Raw genomic sequence first — 13593 nt, 5'->3', positions numbered from 1 at the left:
TGATTCTGCTACTTTCCTGAACTTCAGATTGTACCATGTTTGTTGGAAAACCAGAACCATTGCATCCCTACCAGTGTGTGAATCTCCATGTATCAGTCTGGCCATAGAAGCAAGCAGATGCCTAGGCAACACAGGCATACCATTTGGGCCCACAATGACACCATCCTCACTTCTTGGTCGACAACCAAGTTTCCTCCACTTCTCTTTCTCTTCTGATGGCACAGCATGCTGCCAATCTCTCACCTCATCCCATGTAGGCACCTCTTCAAACACCATAAGTTGGCAGCTGTTTCCAGGTCCTCCCAGTTTAACGTTTATAGACATGCGATTTATTGCACAATGTCTGGCCACTTCATCAGCAAAATTATTTCCCAATGATACATGGTCAAGGCCCTTTTTATGAGCAGCACATTTGACCACTGCCAATTCTTTTGGTAACTGGATGGCCTCCAGTAAATCTTGTACAACCTTCCCATTTCGAATGGGTGTACCTGATGAAGTGAAAAATTCCCTTTGTAGCCACAACTGGCCAAAGTCATGCACAACCCCATAACAGTACTGACTATCAGTATATACTGTTGTTCTTTTGTTTTTCCCAATTTTGCAAGCTCTTATCAACCCAATCAATTCGGCTACTTGTGCAGACTTTATTCCATATAAACAGGATGCTTCTTTAATGCTGTTTAAAGTGACTACAGCATAGGCAGCACTTAGGCCCACTAGTTCGTTTCTTATACATGAGCCATCTACATACAGCTCTTCGTCATTAACAGGCAAAGGAGTTTCCTTAATGTCTGGGCGTGGTTTAGTACTGAATTCTGTCAAATCTATGCAATCATGCTCGTTCTCTCCCTCGTCTTCTACAACCATTGAGTCAGGGAGTAAGGTGGCTGGATTCAGGATATTACACCTAGTAATGACTACATTTGCAGCACCCACGAGAATCCTCTCGTATTTAGTCAGCCGACTATGGGTGAGATACTGAGTTTTCGTTCGGGTCAACAAAATCACAACTGCATGTGGAACATACACAGTTACAGGATGTCCCATTACAATGGATTCACTCTGTTCTAAACTCGTGCAGGTTGCAGCTACTGCTTTCAGACATCCAGGTAATCCAGCAGCTACTGGATCCAATGTGGCAGAGAAATATGCCACCGGGCGTCTAGTCAACCCATGCTCCTGAGTTAAAACTGACAATGCACAGTTGTCACGTGTGTCACAGAACAGTGCAAACTCCTTAGAATAGTCAGGCATCCCTAAAGCAGGGGCTGTACACAGGCAGTCTCGTAATTTAGTGAATGCTGTTAAGCTTTCATCATCCCATTCAACTGGGTCCTTGGCTCCTTTCTTTGTCATTTTTATCAAAGGCTTTGCCAGGACTGCGAATCCCACAATCCATTGCCTGCAGTAACCTACAACCCCAAGGAACATTCTGATCTCTTTTTGAGTACGGGGTAACTGCATCTTTTGAATTATTCTGACTCTCTCTGAAGTGACTTTTCTGATGCCTTTTTCTATCTGGTGCCCCAGATATTTAACTGACTTTGAACAGAACTGCAATTTTTCAGGGGCCACTTTATGTCCCTTTTCACCTAGGTGATTCAGCATGGCAATGGTGTCAATCACACAATCTCTATGACTTTTAGACGCTACCAAAAGGTCGTCTATATATTGCAACAATACAGACTTTCCAGGTAAGACTAAAGATTCGAGGCACTTTTTCAGGATCTGATTAAAGATAGAGGGGCTTTCTGTGTACCCCTGGGGGACCCGATTCCAAACATACACGTGACTGTCGAAAGCAAATGAGAAAAGAAATTTGCTGGCTGGATGCAATGGGATCAAAAAGAATGCGTGACATAGGTCTATCACGGTAAACCACTCAGCATCCCAGGGAATCTGATATAGGATCACTGCTGGGTTTGGGACAATAGGACAGCAAGGAACCACAATTTTGTTTACCTTTCTCAGGTCCTGCACTACTCTGTACTTGCCACTAGGTTTCTTGATTCCAATTATGGGTGAGTTACACGGACTACTCATCACTTCTTGTATGATGTTTGCTTCGAGCAACTTTTGTATTTCAATCGCAACTCCTGCTCTCACTTCGGCACTCATTTTATATGGCTTGGTATTGGGGTAAACTGCATTTTCTTTCATAGCTATTTGTATGGGGTCTACATTTGCCATCAATCCTACATCCTTTCCAGTAAAGTCCCATACTTCTGATTTCACTGCCTTTTGAAGTTCTTCGGGTAAGTCTTGTACAGTCATTCGTTTAATTTCTGAGTCAGGTCTGATTAACATTAATTTATATATGCCATCCTCGTCTGGGGTTTGAATTTCGACGCCTTTTGGTGTGCAAAAGATGGTGCAGTTCATTTTGCACAACAAATCACGTCCCAGTAAGTTTACTGGACTGGTATCACACACTACAAATCTATGCATTTCTTTAAAATTCCCTATTGTGATCTCCATGGGCTCGGTAACTGGGGTACTAATCAATTGATTAGACACACCCACTGCTTGGATTGCTTCTCCCGAGAGGGGTAGGTTTGGAACGTCCGCTGTTCTCACAGTAGAACGGGTAGCACCAGTGTCCAATAGAAAGGTGACATCATTTCCATCAACCTTTCCTTCAATGTATGGCCCTGACTGGTCTACCGGCAAGGAGGCGCCAAGAACACACTCCTTGTCCTCCCCTCTCAGGCCTCGTCAGTATTGATTGTCACAGAAAAAGGTATCATTCAACAAAAACTGCGAAGTTGCTGCATTTCTATTTTCATCGCCTCCCCAGATCTCTATGTCATCACCCTGTGGTGATTTTCCCTTATAATTTGGCTTTGGCGCTCGGGGCAATTGACTTGCCTTTACCTGATGCTGAGTCTTTCTTGGTTTTTCATTCTGCGTCTGTGGAGTCAAATCAGGGGTTTGGGTATTATCATGCTGTAAATATGGACACTCGTCTCTCCAGTGCCCGATTTCTCCGCACTGGTGGCAGGGAAATTTCTTTTTAGCTTCTTCTCTGCTCATTTTTACCTTAGGCTTCCCTCCACCCCCAGAGCCTTGATTTTGGGTACTCTTATTCATCTTATTTAACTATTTTTCCTGTTGGTCTGCTAACTTCACTTGTGCCCACATGACCTTCTCCTTGAGTGCCTTTTTCTTATCTGCCATCTCGTCCTCACAGTACTTTGCATACCGTAGGACCTCATCCATTTTCTTAGACTGCCAACAAATCTAATTGTCTTTGAACCACTGGCAAATTTCGGGTCTTAAACCGTTTACAAACCTGTAAATGAAGTGGGTCATGTCCTTCATCTCGATGTTATCTATTCCACTGTAAGTTTTGAACACCTGTAACAGTCTTTCATAAAAGGAGTGCACAGACTCATCCCTTTCCTGCGTAGTTCTATCTATCTTAGTCCAATCAGTTTCCTTCGCAGGCACCTTCAATTTCAGATGTAACATGACCTGGTCATATTTTCTCATTACCTCATCAGAGGGAGCACCTGTTACAGGGTCCCTATCATACTCTTTGTTAGGCCAATCGATGGCAACCTTGTATTCGGTCCATAAATCCACAGGAACCACAATGTCGAAAAACCCATCCAGGTCTTTCCACAAGCACTTTTGCACCTTCACAAACCTTTCCACTTGCCTGTACCAGTCCACAGGCTTTTTTCGTAGTTTTGGAAAATCATTTGTAAAGGACACAATATCCTGTCGGGACCATGGAACGTGCACATATTTTCCAGCTGGCACTTCACGCATAGGGTATAACTGCTCAGGTTTGTCAGCTTCTTTTAGAACGAACTCGGAAGACGTCTGTTTAGATCTGGCCTCATCTTTCTTCTTTGCCCACCTGGCTTTCCACTTTTCTACGTCTCCCCATTTTTGCAACACAGTCAATAATTCTTTAACCTGCGCCTTTTTCCCTGACACATTCATATTTTCCAGATCTTTGTCTGAAAAATCAGCTCTATAGGGTTTCTGCAGTGGCTTTGATTTTGAAATATCGATTCCCATACTAGCTGCAGTGTCTGTTAATTTTTCATGAAGCACTGTGGTGTTTCGGGTAAAACTCTTGCCGATAAACAGCAACTCTTCTACAGAATAGGTATTTAATCTATCTAACCCTACATTTCCTGCCATTAGCTCCTCCATTTCCATTCTAAGCTTGAAAATATCTAAAGGTTTCGACTGAGGAGTTTGTTTTTCTAATTCTCAACTCCATCTTTCTATTTCTTCAGGAGTCACCAGGGTGACACTCTTGGTACCCGAAGTTGTTTCCATTTGAATCTCCCTCGTGTTAAAAGGATTGTGTCTTTTCTGTAACCTTTTCCCTGCACCCCTAATGGGCAGATCCATTAGCGAGACCTCGGACTCGCATTCACTGGTCTGGTCATCCACAATTAAGGGCTCCTGTCTTGGCTGTGCTACAACTGGAGTAATAACTGGAGTCTTTGGACTTCCCTGTCTATCCCCATACAGCGGAACCACTGGTCCAATAGTTACCGGGATTGTTAATGCTTCAGGGCTTGTGTTTAACTGGGAAATCTTCTGAATTATCTCGGCTCTCTGCTTAGCCAAAGCCTCTCGTTCCCTGTCCTCCAGTATCCTGTCTAATGAATTGTCATGTAATATCTGCGGGGTCAAAGTTGGGGCATAACTCGGGGCAGTGGGATGTGTCTCACTTGGTCCTTCACCGTAATTAGGTTTTGGGAACAGACTTCCTGTACCTAGGGATCTTGGTTCTTCCTCAGACGGGGGCCTTGAGAACGGAAGTCCTGACGTGGAAGGCCTTGCCTCACCCTCGTAGGGAAGTCTAGAGCAGAAGTCTCTTTCTCTCGAATATCTTGACTCCCCACAAAATGGTGCTCTTTGACAGCTATCTCTAGCACCTAGAGGTCCCAAACCCTCATTATATGGAGGTATTTGACGATTCCCTCCTACACTTACTGATCTGGCCTCTTCCTGAGGAGGAGGTCTCCGTGAATTATCCCCTTCACTAGAGGGTCAGTGTCCTTCATTATAAGGAGGCGGACTTCTCAAAAACATGTCATCTAATAATTCATCATCCGACTCCCCCATGGGCACCCAATGTTTATATTTTTCCGTTCTCTTCTCTCCTGCAGGAGGACCACCCATTGGCATAATTGGAAACAACCCTTCTACAATCATATTCTGTCTCCACTGTTTCATCTTTTTGTCTCGGGTCTCCTGCTTCAATTTTGGATAAAATTTTGTTAACCCTTTATCCATTCGGGGCTTGTCTCTCTCGAAAGCGTCGATCTCCCATTCCTCTAAAGCTTCGTACTGCGTTAATCTAGGTCTGGGATGTAAGTCATTCATTCGGGTTCTCAAATTAAATAGAATTCTGCCATTGAATGTACCCTCTAACGGAAAAGCCAAAACTCCGTCATCCTCGGTGTACTCCGCCCAGTTTTCTAACCATACACACGAGTGATACCCTTTATCAAACATCATGAAAGATGCGAGAGTGTTAGGTGGCGGAATGACAACACCTTCTCTGGTTTTAATCGGTTTGTCCTTTTTGAAATAATTTTTCACTTTATTTACAAGGGATATTTTTCTCTTATTTCCGTACATAATGTCGGTCTTATGCCCTTTCCACTGATCGTTTTCAAACCCTAAAGGTCGTGGATCAGGTCTAGTATGCGGTCTATACGAGTGCCACATACGATTTCTACTAGTGACTCTGTTTACAAATTCACTTCCAATCCAAGTGCGTCTTTTATTTTTCGTGCAACCAATGAAATGCACGAATTCAAATAATCTCGACCAATGGGTGCGCGGCCTTTCGCGAGACAGGTTCTCACGCTTCGGCACTCACCCCTCCTTTACAATTCCAGCTCCGCTACACACCCGCTGCGTCTACCAATCCCAGCGCGGCACGGAGTGACGTCAGAGCTGCTTCGCGACTGACTCCCTCCTTCACAAGGTAACGGAAACTTAATTTCTCTCTAAAGTGCTTGTGCTTGGTTATTTAACAACGAATACACATTCGCCACTGTACTCAAGTGTCTAGACAGGAAAGATTTGTTTCACTGCAAGTAAACTCCTTCTGTCTACTTTTCACACGCTACGGATAGATCTCTTCTGCCTACCCTTCATTCAAGCATTAGGGAACCTGCTACTCCTTTGACTCATCCACTTCTTTTTCGGGATATATCCTAAGCCCAAAGTTTCACCAGCGAACCCTTTTGCTATCACTCAAGCCCAGACGAACCTGCTACTCCTTCCGCTGTGACCCTTACTAGGTTATATCACGATAGAAGTTTTGCCAGCGATCTCGTTGCTATCATTTATTCAAACATACATTCAGAGAAAAAAAAAACCCTAGTCAGTGCTTCCAGTTCTGCCTAACCTGCACCGACTTTCCTGGGGTCAGTGACCTCAAAGCAAGTGGATTCTCTTCACCACTCGCTATTCAATTCCCCCGGGGATTCCCAACAAACATTAAACAGTAACTAACGAGTTTGTTAATACATATATCAATACAATAATAGAATTTTTTTTTTTAAACATTTCATAATTTTCAAAGCAAATATTTCACGTGAGTGATCAGTTCAAGGAAATCAATCTATCTTTTTAGCAGCAATGATGTTCTCGACTAGCAGCAATAATTTCTAACAGTATCCAACTTATCTAGCTTAACTAGTCCTACCCGACTTTAACTAGTCCCTAACCATAGCTCTGCTACCAGAAAATTACTGATAGAGATCGCAGGTCACCCGGCCAATAATTTCACCATACACGTACCAGGCCCATATTTTTCCAATTTGTCATATACATTAATCGGGTGACCTAACACGCTACTACCAGCAACCCTGGTTCCTTCCTATTTATTTCTATTGTACCTGACTTACCGATCCACCGTTACAGGTACCTAAGATCCACAATGGATCAGGGAGCTAGCTGTAAAGAAAGGCAGGCAAAATACAAAACCCAACTTATTTCTATTACGCATTAAATGATCACAGACAACTGGGAAGTTTTAAAAGTTTATCTAGAAATCAGGTTCGGAAATTAGCAAACTTACAGTTAGAAGGCAATCAATAATCAAGATAACGAAAAGAACATAGCCATAGAGGAACAGTGTCAGGGCAACCATTTATGAGTCTACAAGAAAGTTATAACAATGCGGTCTACTAAATAGATTTTAGAACTTGAATCACGAACTAGACTCTACAGGTTTGGGAAAAATACTGCAAGGTATGGATTGGAAATCCTATAAATCTATAGGAGGGGGAAAAAATTGGAACACGCTATATTTCTAGTATCTCAATGCAAAATCAGATTTCAGGAGGATTTATATACCACAGTTATGTTTCATAAACAGAATGGAAAGAATGTGTTCTAAAAGGTAGGGGAACATAGGAACATGCTAAGGAAAATATACTGAATGACTTTTATAATAGGTTTGCGGAAAGCATGGCAATTAACATATGCAAAGGAATGTCTTTATTTAAGCATAGACAGAAAAATAGAAGGTGCAGTGAAGAGTTTTAGCACTATATTTACCTAGAAAGGTGTGCAGACCAACCCTGGCCAAGGATCAGTCAAGGACAGGAAATACCCCAAGGAAGAACAGTCATCTATGGGACAGCAGGTGCAGATTGGACACCCCAGGACAGGACAGGAAAACCAGATTAGGATCAGGACAGGACCACCAAGGCACGACCAGCACCCGCAGTTCGGAAGCAACGCCTGCGCTCAGCCCTCTCTGCAGCTATCAGTCAAAACCCCGATTGGGTTAGCGAACTCCCCAGCAAAGTGCTCCTCCAGCACTTAAGGTTTAGTAAAACCTTTAAAAAAATCTATGGTCAAATTCGGACAGAGTGCTCCGCAGCGCTCTGTATTCAGTCACCTATTGAGTGCGTTGGGTCAGTGACAGGTCAGCTATTCAGACAAGTCGGACAATCTCTCTAGCTGAACCTAGGCTAGATATACTGTTTTCGGGTCAGTGTACCACCCCCCAATGTTGCAAAGTGTCAGAATCCCCAATTTCGATTGGTCCCCACATAGTATAGTTTAACACACCAATCAGAACAGACTTCTTCAAGCTTAGTTTTGCATCTTATGGTACCGTCTAGCAGATTTGGGGTTCCCATGACATATTCTACAGAATACAATAGGATTTATACAAACATAACAAATGCAGAACATTTTCGTTTCTCTTGCTGGGTGAAGGTGCATCTTCCCAGACACGTCTTGGCAAGGACCTTCAGTTGGCACTCGGTCAATGCCATCAGCAGCATACTGGACATGCGCACTAGGGACCTTCAAGATGGTTCACGTCTCATTCAGACCCCCCCATATCGCGGTACATGAAAAGTAAGCGAAAACAAATTAATACATAGAATATAAATGAATGTACCATATACTATGAGTAGTTACTTTATATTTCTTATTATAAAAATATACTATGCCATTATGGATTAGTGCAACAGACAATAACACGAGAGCATCTGCGCAAGCTTCACCATGTGAGTATTTCAAACAGCCATATTAGCGGCAAATACGCATGCGCACATTTTCCCACCACAACTGCGACTACGTCACGTCACGTGAGTGTGACTAACGCATGCGCAGTAGTAAATTCCCAAGCGACGGCCATTTTTAAAACAAGGATTAATCGTATTATTAAAACACATAGGCAAGCATCACTAAGATACATGTATACCCAAAAATAAGAGAAATTAGTAAGACATACAATTTGGATTACAGAGTTATACATAAATCGAGGTTCTTGATCTCAGCAAGTCGCGTAATGTGCGAAATCTTGCTTCATCAGTGCCTATGATTGTTCATGTATTTTACTGAAATATACTCAGAAGTTAGCCAATACTATTTGCCATCTGAGTCGAGGAGCACGGATATATTTGGTGCTTAGAGCACAGGTCAAATAGGTGCTACTGAATTGTTAAAATTGTAATAATGAATTCACCATGTATTTGAGTTATATCATTGCAAAATTATTCGCATTATGATGTATTATGGCCACCTATAAGTTCAAACAATATGACATGTAATGTTGGTAACGCATATTATGGATTTTACATCGTCTTAAAATGGCTGCCATAGTTTACACTGTTTTGTACATACTATATGGGTGAAGTCCTTCTTCTATTTTTAAAGGAAGTGTTTATAAACACAAATGTTGTATCTGTGTAATCAGGAGCGCGAGCAAGGCATAAGCCAAAACGCATCGTTTGAAGACATTAAACTTTATTAAGCATGCCGGAGTGTCTGAATACTTTCTGCCAATAGCAGAGGATTTGGTGTGTAAATTAGGGGCCCCCGGTAGCCCGAACTCGGACCGGCCGTATGACAGCCTCGTAAATCCAACCAGGACTGCTGTGGAGATATATCTATATTGCAGGATACGTATATCCACATTTTATTTACCACAGCAAACTGACGCGTTTCGGTCGGAACCTTTCTCTAAGTTTACCGAACCAATTGTCAATCATTAGTATTTACACTTTAATGATTTTTTTTTTTTGGATTTTTTTTGGGGGGATATGGAAAATGCATGTGAATTTTCAGTCTATTGTACATTTGTGCTTTAACTATATTACCTGTTTAGAAGGGGCGCAGGAAACTTGTGTTTATCAATATATTAATTAGGCCTTGTTTGATCAAATTGCCCATCTAGGGCGCAATTATGATGTGCAAGTAGAGTTAGTGACTATTGGTATTCAGACACTCCAATATGGCGCTCATGCTCCTTTCCTTTCCCCGTAGGCATGTCCTATGTTGATTTTTATGACCCGGATGCTTTAAATGTAGACGCCTCTGCCGGTTCGGTAAACTTAGAGAAAGGTTCCGACCGAAACGCGTCAGTTTGCTGTGGTAAATAAAATTTGGATATACGTACCTCCGAGAGTGCTTCCTTTCTTCCTGCGGGAGATTTCGCTATTGGGAGGTGGAGCAGAATTGGATTTGCAAGTGCACCCTCGCAATGGAAGCACCCGCCTGGGAGTGCGGCGCTTTGGTGCTTTTTGAGCTGCAATGGATATTTGCGCGGCACCGTGTACAGCGGAAAGGATGCATAGGGAGTAGCAGTGTCAACGGAACGAGTGGCAAGAATTCCCGACCCAGCTTCTGAATCCCGGTAGGACGCCGGCTGGCGGACTTACGCATTGATTCTATCCCGAACTCTGTACACAAGGCGAGGAGGCGGGGACACAAATTAAAGTCCTACACAGCTTGAATATGTTTTGTGAGTCGGAGCGGCATGAGGCGGCAAGTAATATGTTTAAAGGCAAGGACAAAAAGGACAAGCGCAAGCCCACACAAAATGCAAGCGGCAGTCTGAGCAGTGATAACGTGACCACCAAATGCAAAGCGCTCGAACGGTTGTGCGAGCAAGAAATAAGAAAATGGTGGGAGGGCACATCACTGCAGAGCTACATTGATGTGAACAGGGTCCCGCGGGGCCTTAGGATCTACACAGTACCTGCATATGAGTCTCCGGACCCATTGCTTTTAGACGCATGGGCAGAGCACACGGCGGAGGCCTGCAAGGGAAGCCTAAGACTGCTAGTTAAGTTCGCATGGAGCGATAGAGAAAAGGCGCTTGAAGATATTAAAGTATTGGAGAATGAACTATCCAAGGAAGAGGATCAAGACAAAGTTACAGAACTTAAGGAACAGATGAAAATACGACTAAAAGCGTATGAAGAAAAAATCAAGCTGCGGAAGGAAAGCAAATTCGATAGAGACGAGGAGGATTATGCTTTGGGTAGGGTGTTAACATTTGCAAAAAAGTATGATGCACCCCGCAAGGAGCTATTGAAGAAGACGTCAACTGCCCCTACATCACAACCTGAAGTACCTGTTACCTCGGAGTCCTCAGCGGCAGAGAATGAATCCTCAGAAGAGGACACTGCGGGACGCCTACGATCAGGGCGTGTCCGTACTCCTTTTCACGAGGAGTTCAAGTTGATCCGCCAGTCTTGGCGAAGCGGGGGGGCGGGCAAACCCCCGGAAAGAGGAGCAGGAAGAAAAGGAGGCGGGGCAGAGGGGGCGCAAAAAGATCAACCTCACCGCCGGTAACACGCAGCAGGAGGGGGTTCAACAAACGGAAGTGACGGAGGAAGAGAGTCACACCATTGTAAACCTGACTAACAAAACTTTGTCTGAGACTGAGGAATCAGTCTTGATGTTGGGTTTGAACTTCTGCCCGCGTAGACATATGGAATTTGCACAGACCCGGATCGACCTCTATAAATTCACCCGCAAGCTAAAATTGCACAAGTTCTTTAAGACGAAGGTGCAATCCACGATACAAAAGAGAAAAACAAGGAGACCTTTGGATAGCGACAGCCTCATGATCAGAGACCTTGGTGCGATTATGACACTGGAGGACCTGTATGATGGGAGTGAGACGGAGAACCACACTGCTTTGAGTGGGTCACAACAAGTTTCTATTACAGGAGTGGTACAAGAAGGAGAAACCACCCCGTTTAAACCTGTTTCCACCTTTAACCCTCAGTTGGTATATGATGCCATTGATGTGTTTTCCGATGCCGTCATAAAGGACTTGAAGGCATTTTGCAAGAAACAACATTTCATAAAAAAAGATCAGGATGGTAATTTCTCAAATGCACAGAACCTGGCCCTTAAATCCTTGTGTAAAGACAAAAACACAGTGTATAAACCTGCGGATAAAGGCTGGAATATCGTGCTACAAACTAAGGAGAATTATAACAAAGAGGAAGCTAGAAAACTGGGCTGCAAATCTACGTACCTGAAGATCACAGAGAGAGAATACCAGAAAAGTATCAATGACTATCATGCGCTTATCACAAAATGGCATAACGAAGGCCTTCTTGAAATGGATGAATATATGTTTCAGAGACGCCTTAACCCCATCATCCCTACATTTTATCATATCCTCAAGGTGCATAAGAACCCCACTGCACCCCCAGGGAGACCAATTGTTGCGTCACAGGGGAGTCTCACAGAACATTTATCTATGTTTGTGGATCACTTTTTGTTACCTTTTGTTCTGATTTTGAAGTCACATATCCGTGACACAACGGATTTTCTAGAAAAACTGAGTAAGATCGAGTGGAAGGAAGGCTATACCTTGATGGTGTTGGACATCACCAGCCTCTACATCGCTATTGATCATGGTGATGGTCTGTTGGCCATAAAGTACTATCTAGACCAGAGACCTATGAAATTTATGAGGCATAGTCAAATGTTGATGGAATTTGTCCAATTCTGCCTAACAAATAACATTTTCCTTTTCCAAACAGAACTGTTTCGTCAGTTGTCAGGGACTGCGATGGGCACCTGCTTCGCCCCCAGCTATGCGAACTTGTTCGTAGGCTGGTGGGAGGAGCAGGTGGCCTGGGGGGCAGACAATGCATCATGGACCCGCAATTTGATCAGCTGGTATCGTTTCATAGACGATTTGTTTATTGTCTGGAACGGTAGAACTGAGAGTGCTAAACAGTACATGGGAATACTGAATGAGAACAGTGTGAATCTGGAATTCTCAGGCGAGGTGAGCCAAACCACTGTTAATTACCTCGATGTAACGATCTATGTAGAGGTAGGAACAATTAAAAGTAAACTCTTCCGTAAACCCAGAGCCACCAGCAGTCACCCTGTCAGCCTTGTGAAGAGTATCCCCTATGGGGAATTACTCAGGATAAGGCGTAACTGTACGGATGACAAGGAATTCCAAATGGCAGCCAATCAATGCATAGAACGATTCAAGTCGAGAGGGTATGGAGGGGAACTCCTCAATGATGCCTATAAAAGAGCCAAATTGACCCACAGAGAAGATCTGTTTAAAAGCAAAAGCAAGAAAACATCAGTTAAGAGTGGGGGTAAATTTAGGCTTATAACCACCTTCTCCCAGGATGCCGCTTTTTTGAATAAAACCTTCAAGAAAAGTTGGCATATCTGGTGCAGAGCCATTTGATCGAGTCCCCAAAGACCAACGCCTTTGGTGAAATCTGTGGTTTTTCCCCTTGTGGGAAATGCAAGGTGTGCAAGTTTAGCAAGAGAGTACGATCTTACACTATCCCTAATACTGGTATACAACGCAGGATCAACAAATTTATAACTTGCTCTACTCCTTACTGCGTCTACTGCCTTACATGCCCTTGCGGGCTGCGGTATATCGGCAGCACAGTTAATCCACTGAAAATGCGAGTTTTAGAACACATGCGTGCGATTGCCAACTTCGATGAGGCGTACCCGGTGGCGCGCCACTTCGATCAAGCACATAAGCGTAACAGGGATCAGTTAAGCTTCTTTGGCCTGGACCATGTACCACTGAACCCGAGAGGAGGGGACAGGCTTGTCCGACTCCGTAGACTCGAGTCCAGGTACATAATTGATCTGCCACTGGGCATGAATATACATGAAGAACTGTCATCTCATTTGGGGGAGTAGAGTCCATCAGTTTACCTGTAGATATGTATTTTATAAGTACCACATGTCGATCATGAATTTGAAGCGGTATGTGTATTCGACCTGGTATTCCTGCAGGTACTTTAGATGATGATTGGGATTGTTGTTCTGTTCTGTCTCTACTTT

The sequence above is a fragment of the Lissotriton helveticus genome, chromosome 1_1, assembly GCF_964261635.1.
Source record: "Lissotriton helveticus chromosome 1_1, aLisHel1.1, whole genome shotgun sequence".
NCBI lineage: Eukaryota > Metazoa > Chordata > Amphibia > Caudata > Salamandridae > Lissotriton > Lissotriton helveticus.
The sequence above is the reverse complement of the archived record's forward strand: the minus strand, read 5'-3'. Positions refer to the sequence as shown.